The sequence below is a fragment of the Chaetura pelagica genome, unplaced genomic scaffold, assembly GCF_000747805.2.
Source record: "Chaetura pelagica isolate M959 unplaced genomic scaffold, ChaPel_1.0 scaffold278, whole genome shotgun sequence".
NCBI lineage: Eukaryota > Metazoa > Chordata > Aves > Apodiformes > Apodidae > Chaetura > Chaetura pelagica.
Window position 1 is genome coordinate 2914788 of NW_009954497.1, and position 13356 is coordinate 2928143.

The following is a 13356-nucleotide window of genomic DNA, read 5'->3' on the forward strand; positions in this document are numbered from 1 at the left end:
TGTAGTTGGAGCCTACTGTGAAAAAAACCTATGGAAATAAGTTGCCATTCATCCCAAACTGTTTCTCCTAAAGTGGCAAGTAACATAAATTATACTGTGCACTTTCAATGACTCCAAGAAAAACAGCTCATATTATTTGTCCACTGAAAATGAATAGCAGCGAATGTTTGCCTATATACATTACTTTCCCACATGTATTGTTTTCCTATATAAATTTATATATGCCCAACACCTTTTAGCCTTCTCACTTTCCAGACTAAAAAAATACTTTTTTTTTTTTTTAAATTTCATTATAGACAGCTTGTATAGGAGACAGAAACTGCACAATTTCAGTATGCAGAGCAACCCATAATTTTGGAAAATGCACACTTGATGACAAATTGTTTTTCCTCTGTCACAGCAAAACTTTGACTGTTGAGGGCCATTTCCTCATGGGAGAAGCAGAATGGGAAAGACAGCCTTTTAGATCCTGACACTTTTTTTTTTGTCCAGAATCTTTTTCTTGTGACATGAGTTTTGGAGATAACAGTTGATGCACTAGTTTTCCACTAAGCCTTCTTTCTTCAGTATGTTGAGAGTATTCCTCTGTCATGGAAGCTGGGGAGGGATTTCAAGTGTTTGCTGTCTGGATGTATCTGTTATGATTATGTCTTCAGTACTGTAATCTTGTCATGGCAGCATTTTGCCATAACCCCACTCACTGAAGAAGGCAAGTGATACCACATGGCGCCGGCACCTCCCTGGGGCCGGGGCCACCCAGGCCTTTTTGGGGCAAGACGCCGCAGCCTGAGGGGACACTGGGGCAGCGCCAGCTCCAGACATGCTTATGAACCAGGAGCCTACCCAGCTTTTCAGCTCCCAGTATGTGTTTTGAGAACATTGACGGGGTACATGAAAAGCATACGAGCTGTGGTGGGGTTTGCATTAAATTTGGGGCCTGGCAAGTGTAGTGCTGGGTACCTTCCTAGGTGCCTTCCTGGTCTGGCACAGTCACCCATGTTTGAGGGGGAAGACGTGGCAGCCCCCCACTGCTGCCACTTGGCCCTCTCACCTGGCAGGGCACGGGCAAGCCATTCCCTGCAGCCAGCACCCTTTCACTGGCTATGCTGAAGTTGCTGAGAGCCAAAATCACCCCTACCAAGGCAGGCTGCAGGCATCGGGATGGTGGATGCCCTACAGCGAGTGGGTAAGTGGCCTCTCTGTGCGAGTTTGGTTGCTCTTGTCACTGATTCTTCATGCATTTCTCTTCCTGATTGATTGTCGCACTTTTAGCAGTGTTCTGGTACTTTTTACTATTATTGGTTGCTGAGGAGATTTCTTTCCCTCCTTCTTGTGTTGCTTAATTGTTTTCTATATGATGAGTTACGGCGGTTAACAGCCATGCAGTAATCTGTGTAAATGGGAAAAGGCAAATGCAGACTGAAAATGTGCCAGAAAATGCTACTGTCCTGGTTTGAGCCAGGATTAAGCCAATTTTTCTTTTTACTGATTTTTTTTTCCTTCAGTAAGCTTTCTTGTAACTAGCAACAGTGTGTTCTGCTAGGCTGATAAGACAGTGGAATGTTTTTCTAACTACTGAGGCTTCAAGGCTGCACCTGCACTCTGCCGGCTCAGACACTATGGGGAGATCTGTGACCCCCCCGTAGGAGGCTGAGTTAGACAGACAGCAAAATTGGCCAAAGATATTCCATTCCATATATCTACGTAAGCTCAGAGGAAGGTCAGAGATCACAGAAGACAACTTCCTTCCTTCTTCTTCTCCCCTTCTCTTCCGTCCATGGCCGGCATCCAGGGAGGACTCTGTTCATCCATCACCGTCGATCCTCAGCCTTGATCTCTCCTGACCCCCATAACTCTCTGCTTTCTCCAGCAGCAGCTCCGGGATTCCTCGGGACTCTTCCCAGTTCAGGGAAGTGCTGTGGGAGTTGCTGGGGTGGGGGGAGGCGAGAGGCTTTTGCCCATACCTGAATTTATCTGTATATAATTGTATATATATTTTCTTGTATGATTCATTAGTGTTTTAATTAAAGCTGTGTAGTTTAGTTTTCAATCCAGCCAAGTCTCTCTCTTTTTCTCTCTCTCCTTCCCTACCTGGGTTGGGGGGAGGGGGGATCGAGAGCATTGTTGTCGGACCTGAGTCAAACTGTGACAGCTACCAGCTGATTTCACAGCATCAAGCAGCCAAGACAGAAGATGTGAAATATTACATGGCCCCTTAACTGGCATAACATGACCAACATTGTGCCTGCAGCTCTACTGCAGCACGGCACCATCGGCCTGTGCCACAGGGAAGTGTAAAGCCAGGAATCCCATTTCAGTTGTGGATTTTATGCTTCTGTAAAAGATTTGAGCTGATTTTGAATGAATTTTAACAGATTTATAATCTACTTTCATGGTTTCCAAAAGTAAAGACAGAAACTGCTTTTGGAGGGTAAATGATTTGTTGAAAAGTATTTGCTCAGCTCTAATTAGCATAAAGTCTTTTACTCATAGAAATGAAGGGAATGTACAAGGCCAGATATTTATTAATTCAAATATGTAGCGTTTTTTGTTTGTGAATAATTTTTAAACCGATAATAGCCAAGTTCCATTATTATGTAGTTAGTTACTGTAGATACTTGGTTTGCAAAATATGTAACATTATGTTGAAATTTCTGCCAAAGACAGTATTTGTAAATGACATCTTTTTTTTAGACAAACACAGGAAATGGCTTGAGAATATATTCATAGTCATGCACACGGATCTAGCAAAGAGAAGTATAACTAAGTATCATAGAACCATAGAATTTGAATCAGCATGAGTTTTGCTCCAAGGGCACCATTTTTGGTAGATGTCTTGACATTGTCTGGATTGCCACCATCTTTGAATGCTGAATCCTGGCCAGTTAACTTTTTGCCATCTGTTGTTTTTTTGGGGCATTCTTCTGATGCAGGTGAATAAAGTCCTTTAGAGGTCAGTGAATAAGGTTGTTTAGGTGCAGCATTCTTAGGATCAGTAATTACAGTGTCCCACTTAATTCATGCTGTCTTTGGACGAAGTGTGTTATGTCCTGGATGGCTCTTTTATTAATCTGCCTTGAGAAGGGCCAGGCAGTAAGTAATTTCTTCTTCTGGCTACTCACTGACTTTGATTGATTATTTGACTGGCCTTGTTGGTAGCTGCAGCTATCACAGCTCACGGAGCCACTCCACCTTGCTACTGCTGCTGCAGACTCCTTGTCGCCACTTTCTCTTCTTCACCACTGCATGCATCACTGCCTCTAACCACCATGACCACATGAAAAAAAACACCACACTCTGCTGCTTGCAGTCCTTTCTTTTATCCTAATCCTGGGGTGAACAATTGTCCTGCATTTGGTTGCTTTTCAATCTGGTCCTTTTGGCAAATTGCCATGCCCAATCATTGTCCAAAGCTTGTCCATGAAGTGACCAATCCGTAGTCCTGGGGTGTGGCAGTACAACATTGTTGCCATTTTCCTGCCACCAACTTGTCCATCTACTTGTAGCATTGTCCTTGTTAATGTCCTTGGCAAGCTGGGGCAGCCATTTTATGTCTCAGTTTCACTGCTCCTAAAGGCATTTTCTCTTTTCTCCATCTCAGAGTGTGGGAGGGTGTTGACCCCAACAATGAGGTACCTTCTCTCTGTTGTTGTTAAATGTCATCGTTTCTTTCTATTTCTGCTGTAGAGGTGTCCAGTTTAGATCTCATGTTTAGTGAAGAGGCATTATATGGTGTTCTGGAGTCCGTGTCTCTGGGACTGTCCATACAGCTTCCATCTGGAGCAGTCCTTATGTACTGATGCCCACCTGCATTTTGCCTAATACCTGAATGTTTTGCTTCTTTCTTTACTGTAAAGTTTCTGCAGGAAAAAAAATAGTGGAGATGCTTTCTTTTCACATGGGCTGCCTCAATCTTCATACCTTTGTTTAGCGCATTGAGGTTTTCAGTAAACTGTGTCTGTGAACAACTGTATAACATATGTTAAATCAATGTTAACAATTTCTGCATTTTCCACCTTCCAAAATACGATTCCAAGAAACCATGCTGACACATATCCACTCTGTTATTGGAGTTCTTGGTTGCCAGGAAAAGACTGTGGCTTCATAAGTGCAATAGTTAAAAATTCATTCCTCTCCAAGTTTCCAGCCAGCACGCAAATTTTAGATTTGACAAGGCCAATCCACTCTAAGTGAGGCTCTTCAGTAATGGCACCAGCAGTCAGCACAATATAATGTTTGTACTTCTGAAAGAAGTTCAGTGGTTCAAACAGCTTTGATCAATTTGATTTTCCTTGGACAATCTCATTTGTAACTGCAAGGCCATGTTTGAACTGCTCTACCATTACTGTACATGTTGACGTAGATACATTGTATGTAGAGTTCTGCTTTAGATAGACTAGGGTGATGATAAGCATTACATGATACTGAATTTGGTGGGTCCACCCTAGGGTGTCCTAGGGGTAAATTAAGATTGTTCTTTTCAGGTTGTTTCAGAAATACAGGGTTTGGCCATTTCCATTTTGAAAAAAACAAACAACAAAAGAAAACACAAACGAAAAACCCCAACAAAATAAATAAAAAAAACACACAAAAAAAACAAACCAAGAAGAACTTGTTTGCAAGGGTATAAACCAAAGCATTCAGATAGAGTTTACATGTTCTTGCAACTAGCATTGCCCAGGAAACCGCACCAAGAAATCCCAACATGTTGGAGTAAATGCCACGTAATTTTGCCCACAGTTTAATTGCACAGAGAGTGAGCCAAAAGTTTTCATTATTTGGTACTAGATGTAGTTCATCAGTAACTCTGCAGCCATTTAAGCTCTGTAATATATCTTATCCAGGCTTCTCTTGATCTCTGAGATCAAGACATCAGAAACAGTTTGCATAGAAAGTCTTGGAAACACCAGATCAGTCTCAGTGCCATCTAACTCAAACTCAACAGCAGGTACATACACATCTCAACTGCTCTTAAGATTTTTTATTTCCTCCTGATGTTTAAGTTTTTCAAAGAATGATGGAAAAAACCCCCGATCTTTCCACATGTCTGGGAGCAATGCAAACAGGATTTTGTCAGCCCCTTTAGTGTGCACTCCAAACCTGTAAGAACCAAATGCAAATATTTTGCTGCCAACATTTGCTGCTGCTGAAGGGAAAAGATTCTTGCACTCACCAAGTTCTGAAATCTATTATTTGACCAAGTTATTCAGTTTACCAAGAACAACCAACCTGTGATTCAGTTCCTTCTTATCTTCCACTATCCCAGATGGCTTCATTGCTTCAACTAGCTTCTGAGTATGAATGCAATCTATATCCTTAGGAGGAGCCAACCTAATTGGAGACACAATTCCATAGCACCTTTGAGGCAGGTTCTGCTGCCTAGAGGTACCACGTCTCCTTCTTGGTGCATGCAATGCAGTGCACACCACACATCCCAACCCACTGTCATGGACTAAGACTGTGACTCAAATAGTATGTCTTAAACCAATTGTTTCTGCATGCTCTGTTTCTTCCTGCCTGTCTCACAATGTCTGACCGTGTTGGGAGGAGGGGACCTGGGTTGGGAAGAGCCCCAACTGGACAAGGGGCTGTGTTTTCTTGTGTACCCACTCCCTCCTGGCACTGGGAGATCTGGTCCTGTGCCACCCAGTGATCACAGCAGACTAGCAACATGTAAGACACAATTCCAGAACTTTACAGAACCTTCAGGAAGGAGCAACTACAGTGGCTCTCCTCTCCTGGGAGGGAAGACAAGGGCCTGAGGGTATAAAAGGGGAAGTGACCGATTCAGTGTGCACCCGGCAGTGACTCCCTGCAGCTGCACCTGTGAGATGTCACTGGATCCTGGGGTGGTGATTTCTCCCCATTTTCTCTCTTCTCTCATTCATCTTCATATTTCTTCTCTTACTATAAATGGTTACCTGTGGTAAAGTTTGGATGCTTTATAGGGTTTGAATAGGTGATGTTGCTGTACAGTTTGGATATGTAATTGTGTTACAATCGTGGTGGGTGATTTCTCCCCACCTCTTTTGCTTTGGTTAATCAATTTGCAACAATAATTAAAGTTTTCCTAAAATAATATACCTGCTCAGTAAATAACATAACTGGTTGTTTGGTGTTGGTTCACCTTAATTTACTCCAAGGGTATTTCAAATCTCTCGTGATCTTTCACACTACCCAGGGTAGCTTGTGAACCCAGATGTGACACTCACCATGAGCATTATTTTGCCAATACCTCTTTGTATGTGTTGGAGCAGATTTGTCAGATTTGTATAAAGGCTTTTGTTTAATACTGCTTTTACCTAGAAGTTAAATAATTATTTTTCTTCAGACAAAAACATCCCTGCTTCTGTCTCCCCACATGCCAGTACTAATACAGCTCCCCTCAAGCCTGATCAGCTTTCTGGTTGTTCCCCAGTCTTCTGGAAGTATTGTGGTACAAACAGTTCAGCCTTTAGATATCTAGACTGAGTGTGCTACATTTGGTTTTTCAATTTAACAAGTTTCCTCTGGTAAAAAAATTCTGCATTCAGTTTATTAAATATGTTCAATTATTACTCAGTGACCTGCTACCAATAAGCAACATGCAACAAAGTCACTCCACACAGTTGTTAATGTTGTATTTCTGTCCTGGTTTGAGCTGATTCCCAACACATGCATAGCTTTTGGGACTGCTGCTGACTCTTCTGCTTTGGGAATCCTCCCAGTGGCCAGATTCTGCATGAAAATCCCATTTCTATTCAATAAAAAATAAGTTTAAAGTTAAATTTACCTTTTTTACAGTACTCACATTGCAGTGTTTAGACATAGTATGACACAGCTTGTTATGACTAGAATAGGGATACTCAAGTGACCCATTCATGGGGTGTGGATGCAGGGTGGCTTACAAAAGCAGGTAAGAAATGGCAGCAGTAATCTGTGAGCCACCCTTTTGAGGTTAGTGAGAAAGCTCAGCTGAAAACAAAACTTCTCTGTAAGTGCTTGCAGGGCCACTGCCCCAGTTCAGTGGTCAGGAGGAACCAAAACCCACAGAACAGAATTACTCTGTTAACCCTCCTCTGCCCTCCCAAGGAAAGCTAAAAGCTGAATAAGGAAGAGAGATTTAAGGCTGGAAGTTAAAACTGGAACAGGTTTACTGGCATAGGCAAGGCATTGTAACATGTGGAAGGAGGAGCAAATATACAAACATATACGCAAAATGTGAACTCAGTGATCACTGATACACGTGTCTGAAGGTTCCTTGCAGCAGAGCCAACTTGGTAAAAGCATCCAGGGCTCTTCCCAGCACCTGATGGATTCAGATTCTGCTGAGCACATGGTGAGCTGATGGCAAAGCAGAAGCCTCTTTCCAAGACTTCAAGCACAGAAAATAGGAAGGAAGAATGGAGCAGGAAGGGACCTGACTTCCAGTCCTCCTGGCTTTTATAGATTGTAGCAACAAATGGAAAGGAATACTGACCCCTCTCTGTCCCTCTGAGGGACTCATATCCCTCAGGGTCCTAAACACTCTCTCTCTAGGTCCTCATGTTGATACCATAAAATTAGCCTGATCCCCCTGAAATCATAAAACACCTCTTTCTCAAATAAGAGCAAAGAGTTTTATTTGTCTGCAAGTGTCTGAGTAGTTTGCAGAAAGTTAGGTGACAAACAGACTTGTAAAGCAGCAGACTCTGTAAGTGCTCATGTAGTCATTCATATGAGCGTTGAAAGTGTAGGTGCTGTCTTGTGGGAAGGTGACAGTGGATGGACCCCAGTACTTACAAAGCCCCTGTTGCAAGGCAAGGTGGATGATTTATGTAGCCTCAGATGTCCCTCAAGGGTGTCCTAGATTTTGTAAATTTTTATTTTAAATTGTTACTGTATCATGAGTGGATCCTTAGGGTGAAATGTCTTGGTTTTAGGAATTACTTTATAGATTTAACTTATTCTGTTAATGAAAATATAACAATTTAAAGGTTAAATTACATCAGCAGTCAAATCAGATAAGGCAGGAGTCCTAGATGCAAGGAAACTGTGCTCCTAAATAATAAATTCTTAAATAATCATAGCCAGAATATTGAATTTTAATGGACTTGATTAATCAAGGAAGAATATATTTGTGCATGTAGTTTTTTGGCATTATACAGGGTTAAAAACAGTATGAACATGAGGAGAGTCAGTGTCAAAATGCCAACAGTAAGCAGAAAGGCAACAGTAGATTTGAATAACCTCGTGCCTTGTGGGTCATATTTCTGATTCAGTTTTGCCGTTTCTTCAGTTCTGTCGTGTTTTGGAGTGATCTTAAGGTATAAACTTAGTATGTAACAAAAATTAGTATATTCTTTCCTGTCACTCTGGGTTTTGTCAGGTGTAATAGAAATGCCGGCTGCTCCTTGTTGCTTGCTGAAATCACTGTTTATCTGGCAGGTTTGCTGTTTTTGGGGATGTGTAAAGATTGAGAAAGCTTGAAGTAACAGGTATGAAAACTGTGGATAAAGATTTGCTGAGTGTGAATCTATGTATCAGAAAAAAATTAACATGAAGCACAAGGAGAGTGTTGTGAATCAAAGGAGTATTTTGTAAAGCTGTAGCTAGTTTTGTAAAGCCATCACAGCCATCTCAGCCATCTTTCTTGCTTGAAATGTGTAACACCATTGTAATTTTCTCCCACTGTAGTGAGTGTTGAGACTTTGAAATGTAAGGATAGTATCTACTTTTAAAATATCTGAAATAATGAGCTGAATTGGTTTAAAAATTATAAGAAAAAGAAAATTAAATCATATTGGTATTCATCAGCTTTCTAGGATATACTACTGGTATTTATTTTTCTGGTCTGCATATATGAGGGAAGGTTATACAACAAATAGTAGGTAAAAGCAGCATTTTCATGTGAAAGAACATGTTTATGGCAGTCAGTTTCTGAATGGCAGTATATCATTTGAATGCTGGGAAAATGCAGACATTATTGATGAATGCAAAGGTTCAGTGCCTTTCAAGCCATCCCAGCAGGAAAAAGAAAAGGGTGTAAGAAAATTATGTGTAACTTTTAAAATGTTTGCTCAGCTTTCAAGTTTGACTAGACAAGCTATTTAATGATATTACATCTACTGTATTTAAAAAACACGTTTTTTATTTTAGTATTTCATGTGAACTTGAGGTCTTTGTGGTGAAGAGCTTGAGATAAGAATGAAGCAACCTAAAGTTTGCAGATGTTTAATGGCAATGATCTGCTTTGTCTGCAATGTACAGAATTTTAACCGCAGGGTGTTAGATCACCAGATTTCAATGTTCAAAGAAATTTTAGTTCTAGTTCAAATTGTGAATTTTCTTCCTGCTTAATTGCTGTTGTGTGCAACTCATCTGATGCCACTGAATACACTATCAATTTACAGTAATATAACTACAAATTTAGTTTTCTTATTTATGTTAAAAGCATAAAAAAATGCATGAAGTGTAATCAGGGACAAATGAACAGGGAATGGATAATTTTTGTTTCAAGCTTGTTTGTATAAAAGTATATCCTTTACCAATTAATACTTGCTAAAATCATGTTTCTGAGAATTTCCCAGATTCTGTTCCTGGCTGTTAGGTTTAGTTCATCTCATAGATGTGGGGAAAGTCATGTAAGAAATGCTCTTAGGAGGTTTATTTGCTGGTGAGTTTGTGGAAGGGCAAAGGGAAAGGAGTGAGGAGAAAATTCTTTCACTAATGCAAGTATTTCCTGTAGACAGCAATTACATACAGGTCTGTGAACTTCAGTCAGCTCCCCACAAGCATTTGAACTGTGAGCTCAACATAGTGTTTGTCTAACCTTCCTGTATTTCTGTATTTCCAAGATATCTGGTAGAGACATTTCAAAATTAAATACTTTTTTTTTTTTCTTTATGAGTGAAAGATCAAATAAAGCAATTATTTGATAATTTTCTCACCAATTTTCAGTCTGTATAATATAAGAGAGTTTTTAAGTAGGAAGCATACATAGGAGTTTGCCTTTTTTCTTCAAACTATGATTCTAGCTGTGCCATTAAAAGCTACTCCATGTGTAGCTATTTTCTTTTTTCAACTCATTGATGTTACATTTACTAGGAGTTCTCTGTTTGAACTTTATTTATGAGCTTATTTTTGAGTAAATAATTGTATTTTCTTTACTCTTTACAGATGAAAGTATAGCTTAATGCTGCCTCACTTGTTGTGGGTTTTTTCCTAACTAGTAATAGTATACAGTACTGATACAGAAAATCTGTGTAATGGCTTCTACTAATCTGGAACAATAATGAAAAAAAAAAGCTATTTCAAAGGAAATTCTATTCAGTTGTAGGTATAACAATATACTGGTAGTTAATTATCTGTTCTGTTGACATAATGGCACTTCTGCTAAGGAGTCCTGATGAGTGGGATGATGACCTTCCCACAACTATTGTCTGTGGTACAGGTGTTCTGAGTGCTGTAAGCCTTGTTCCCATGTCACCACCTAAAATACCTTCATGGTTCCCTTTCCTGGGGAAACAAGCAGTTATTTTCTGCTAATGCTTTTAAAAGTCACAAAGGAATCTACACAAAATGTGAAAGGGAGGTTTCTCTTACTCTATACCTGCGATCCAGGCATTTCTGAATGGAGCAGGTTACAGCATCCAGAGCCTCTTCAAGCAAATCTCCCATCCTGGGCTACTGATGGGAAGCTGTGGGCTGAGATCCTCTGATGTAGATCAAATGCACCCTACAGATCCAAAGGAGTAGAGCAAGATTATTATTTATTTTTCCTATTATTTTTTTTCCTGACTTAGATCCCTGCCTCCTCCCAGTATGGTCAAATATAGTATACAATGCTAACAAACTGTCTTTGGTATTGTTAGATGCCATTGACTGTGGTTTATCATAAAATAGGATTGTCCAATAATGTCAGACTAGCATTATGGGAATGAGAAAACGAGTGGCACCAGCATGAAAGCTATGCCTCATAGTAACTAAAAGCATATGTATTGTATTGAGGCTAAACATATCCAGTGTTACGGAATTCCAAACATTAAATTATTTCAACTTGCTCATAATCAGAGCAGTTTTTTAAATACCCAAAAAAATGCAGATGTAGGGGAAAAAAATATTAAAAATTTGTCAGAGATACTAAGAATACACACATCCCATGGAAATGGAAAAACTGCTTGAATACTGAGTATTTGCGTTATGCAGGCTTAAAATTACTGCTTTAGCTTTAATTTGTTCTACGTATCTCATAATGTCTTTACATTAAATCTTATGCTGTTCTGTTTTGTCCTGAGAAGGAAATGGAGTTCAGCTTATATTTTCTGCCTTAACATATCCTGCTGTTCTCTAATATGGTCATATTCTCCCTTTTTTTGCCAGCACACATGCTCACAGTCAGAAAAGGGGTGTGGAGCTGTGGTTTGGGTTTAACCATCCCTTCAATGCCTTTAATAGGCAGTTAGCATTTTTTTATATTTTTTTTTTAATCCCCAGAGGCCTCAGTTGGGTATTTCAGAGTTTCAGGGTTAAATACATAGTGGACTTTTTGTTTCACAGTTTTACTTTGTCCTGTTAAACTTCTAATTGCCACCTGGCCTTAATATATTTGATGAATATCAGCCAGTACTCCACTGGCTCTAGCCTGTCTTGTGCTGAACACCTTCTGTGGCACAGGAGCATCTTTTGTCACATCTAAAAACACTGTTCATGTGCTGTTTGTGGAAGGAAGGAGTAAAAGTGAGTTCAAAAGCATTTTGCAGTCATAGGCTAGCCAACTGCTAAAAAACTTTAATAGAACAATATTTTATTTATGAAATTCTATGTTGGCATTTTGTGAACAGTTCATATAATTTTCAAATTATATCTTTGCATGCAATTTAAATGCAGCAGATGTTTGATCTGCCAACTGTCTAGTAGGATACAGAACATGTTTCCTCTTGCTTTACGGAGTTCTAAGGGCTTTAATGGGGAGAAAGGAGTTTAGATCACTGATGATGGATTTTCAGAAGGGTATGTCTAGCCCAATGATTTTTGTAAGTAGCAATGCCACTCATTTTGAATGGTAAGTTAAAAAGTACATTCTATCGAGTATCTTAAATCTAAAATTCTAAATTCTATAATTTTTTTTTGCTCTAACGATTTGATAAAAATACCGATACTTACTGCTTTTTATAAAACTGTATGTCAAAAGAAAAATAGTAGTAGTTTATCTAGAGGGAAAAGGCATAAGGAAAGTGGAAGGTGCTGGCAAAGGTATCAGAGGTATTTTGGGCCTCAATGTGCAAACACTAAAACAGAGATTTTATCTAGTTCTACCAAAACAAAGCAGGTTGTAGTAAGACTTGCTTTGCAGTGATCATGGACATGTACAACTTTACAGTGTTGTATGGCACAAGTGGTTTCTGTGTATTTTTTTCACCATGCTAAGAAAAAAAGGTCTTTGATTCAGTTCTAAAACTCCCCAGTCATCTCTATTTCAGGTTGTAACTCAAATAGCATAGAACGGGTTTGAAACCCACATGCTACTTATGAAAAAGTTACTAGAAAAAATGTAGGTTTTTATTAAAAAATGCTTTCCATATGTCTACATTATTCAAGATTAATGTTTTTGTTGCCATTTTCAGAAGAATTTTCAAAATCAAACCTTTTATTTATGTGTATTTGGCTGGGCTGAAATGGAGTTAATTTTCCCCACAGAGCCCCTCATAGTGCTGTGCTATGTATTGGTACCTAGAGAGGTGCTGATAACACACTGGTGTTTTGGCTGCTGCTGAGCAGTTCTTCCACAACACCCAACATTTACACCTCACCTGTATGCTCAGAGTGGGCAAGATCCTGGGAGAGGGGACACAGCCAGAACAGCTGAACCAAACTGACCATGCCATTCCATACCATATGATGTCTGCTCAGCAACAGAAGCTAACAGAGGAGGAGAGGTGGGGGCATTTGTTAGAGTGACATTTGTCTTCCAGAGTAACCTCTATGTGTACCAAAGCCCTGCTTCCCGGGAATTGACTGGACATCTCCTACTCATGGGATGTAGATATTTTTTTTGCTTGTTTTCCTTTTCTTCTGTGTGCGGCCTTTGCTTTCACTTTATTAAACTTCCATTATCTTGACCCATGAGGGTTTTTTTCCCATTTTATTTTCTCCCCTCCCCATTCTACTGAGGAGGGAAGTGATAGATTTAAAAATGTTAATTTTATACCATCACATTTTAAAGAGACATTTCATATTTTCCCATACTCTTTTTGAAATTCCTTCCTCTTCAAACATTCTCAGCTTTTATACTTTCAGAAATTTTCTGGTGGAAATAATTTTATTAAGAAATGGTCTGAAAAAAGGTTTCCCCAGATTTTTATCTTACCTCACTTTTTTTTTTATCCACCCCCCCCC

The 13356-nt window shown here is 39.6% G+C and overlaps 1 protein-coding gene and 1 pseudogene across 1 annotated transcript in view; one reads left to right on the top strand and one right to left on the bottom strand.

Moving 5' to 3' along the window:
• Window positions 1–13356, top strand: part of SMYD3 (SET and MYND domain containing 3) — a gene marked incomplete at its 5' end in the record, with an annotated part of 346236 nt that overhangs the window by 242817 nt on the left and 90063 nt on the right. The window lies entirely within an intron of this gene.
• Window positions 3653–10638, bottom strand: LOC104394941 (annotated as a pseudogene).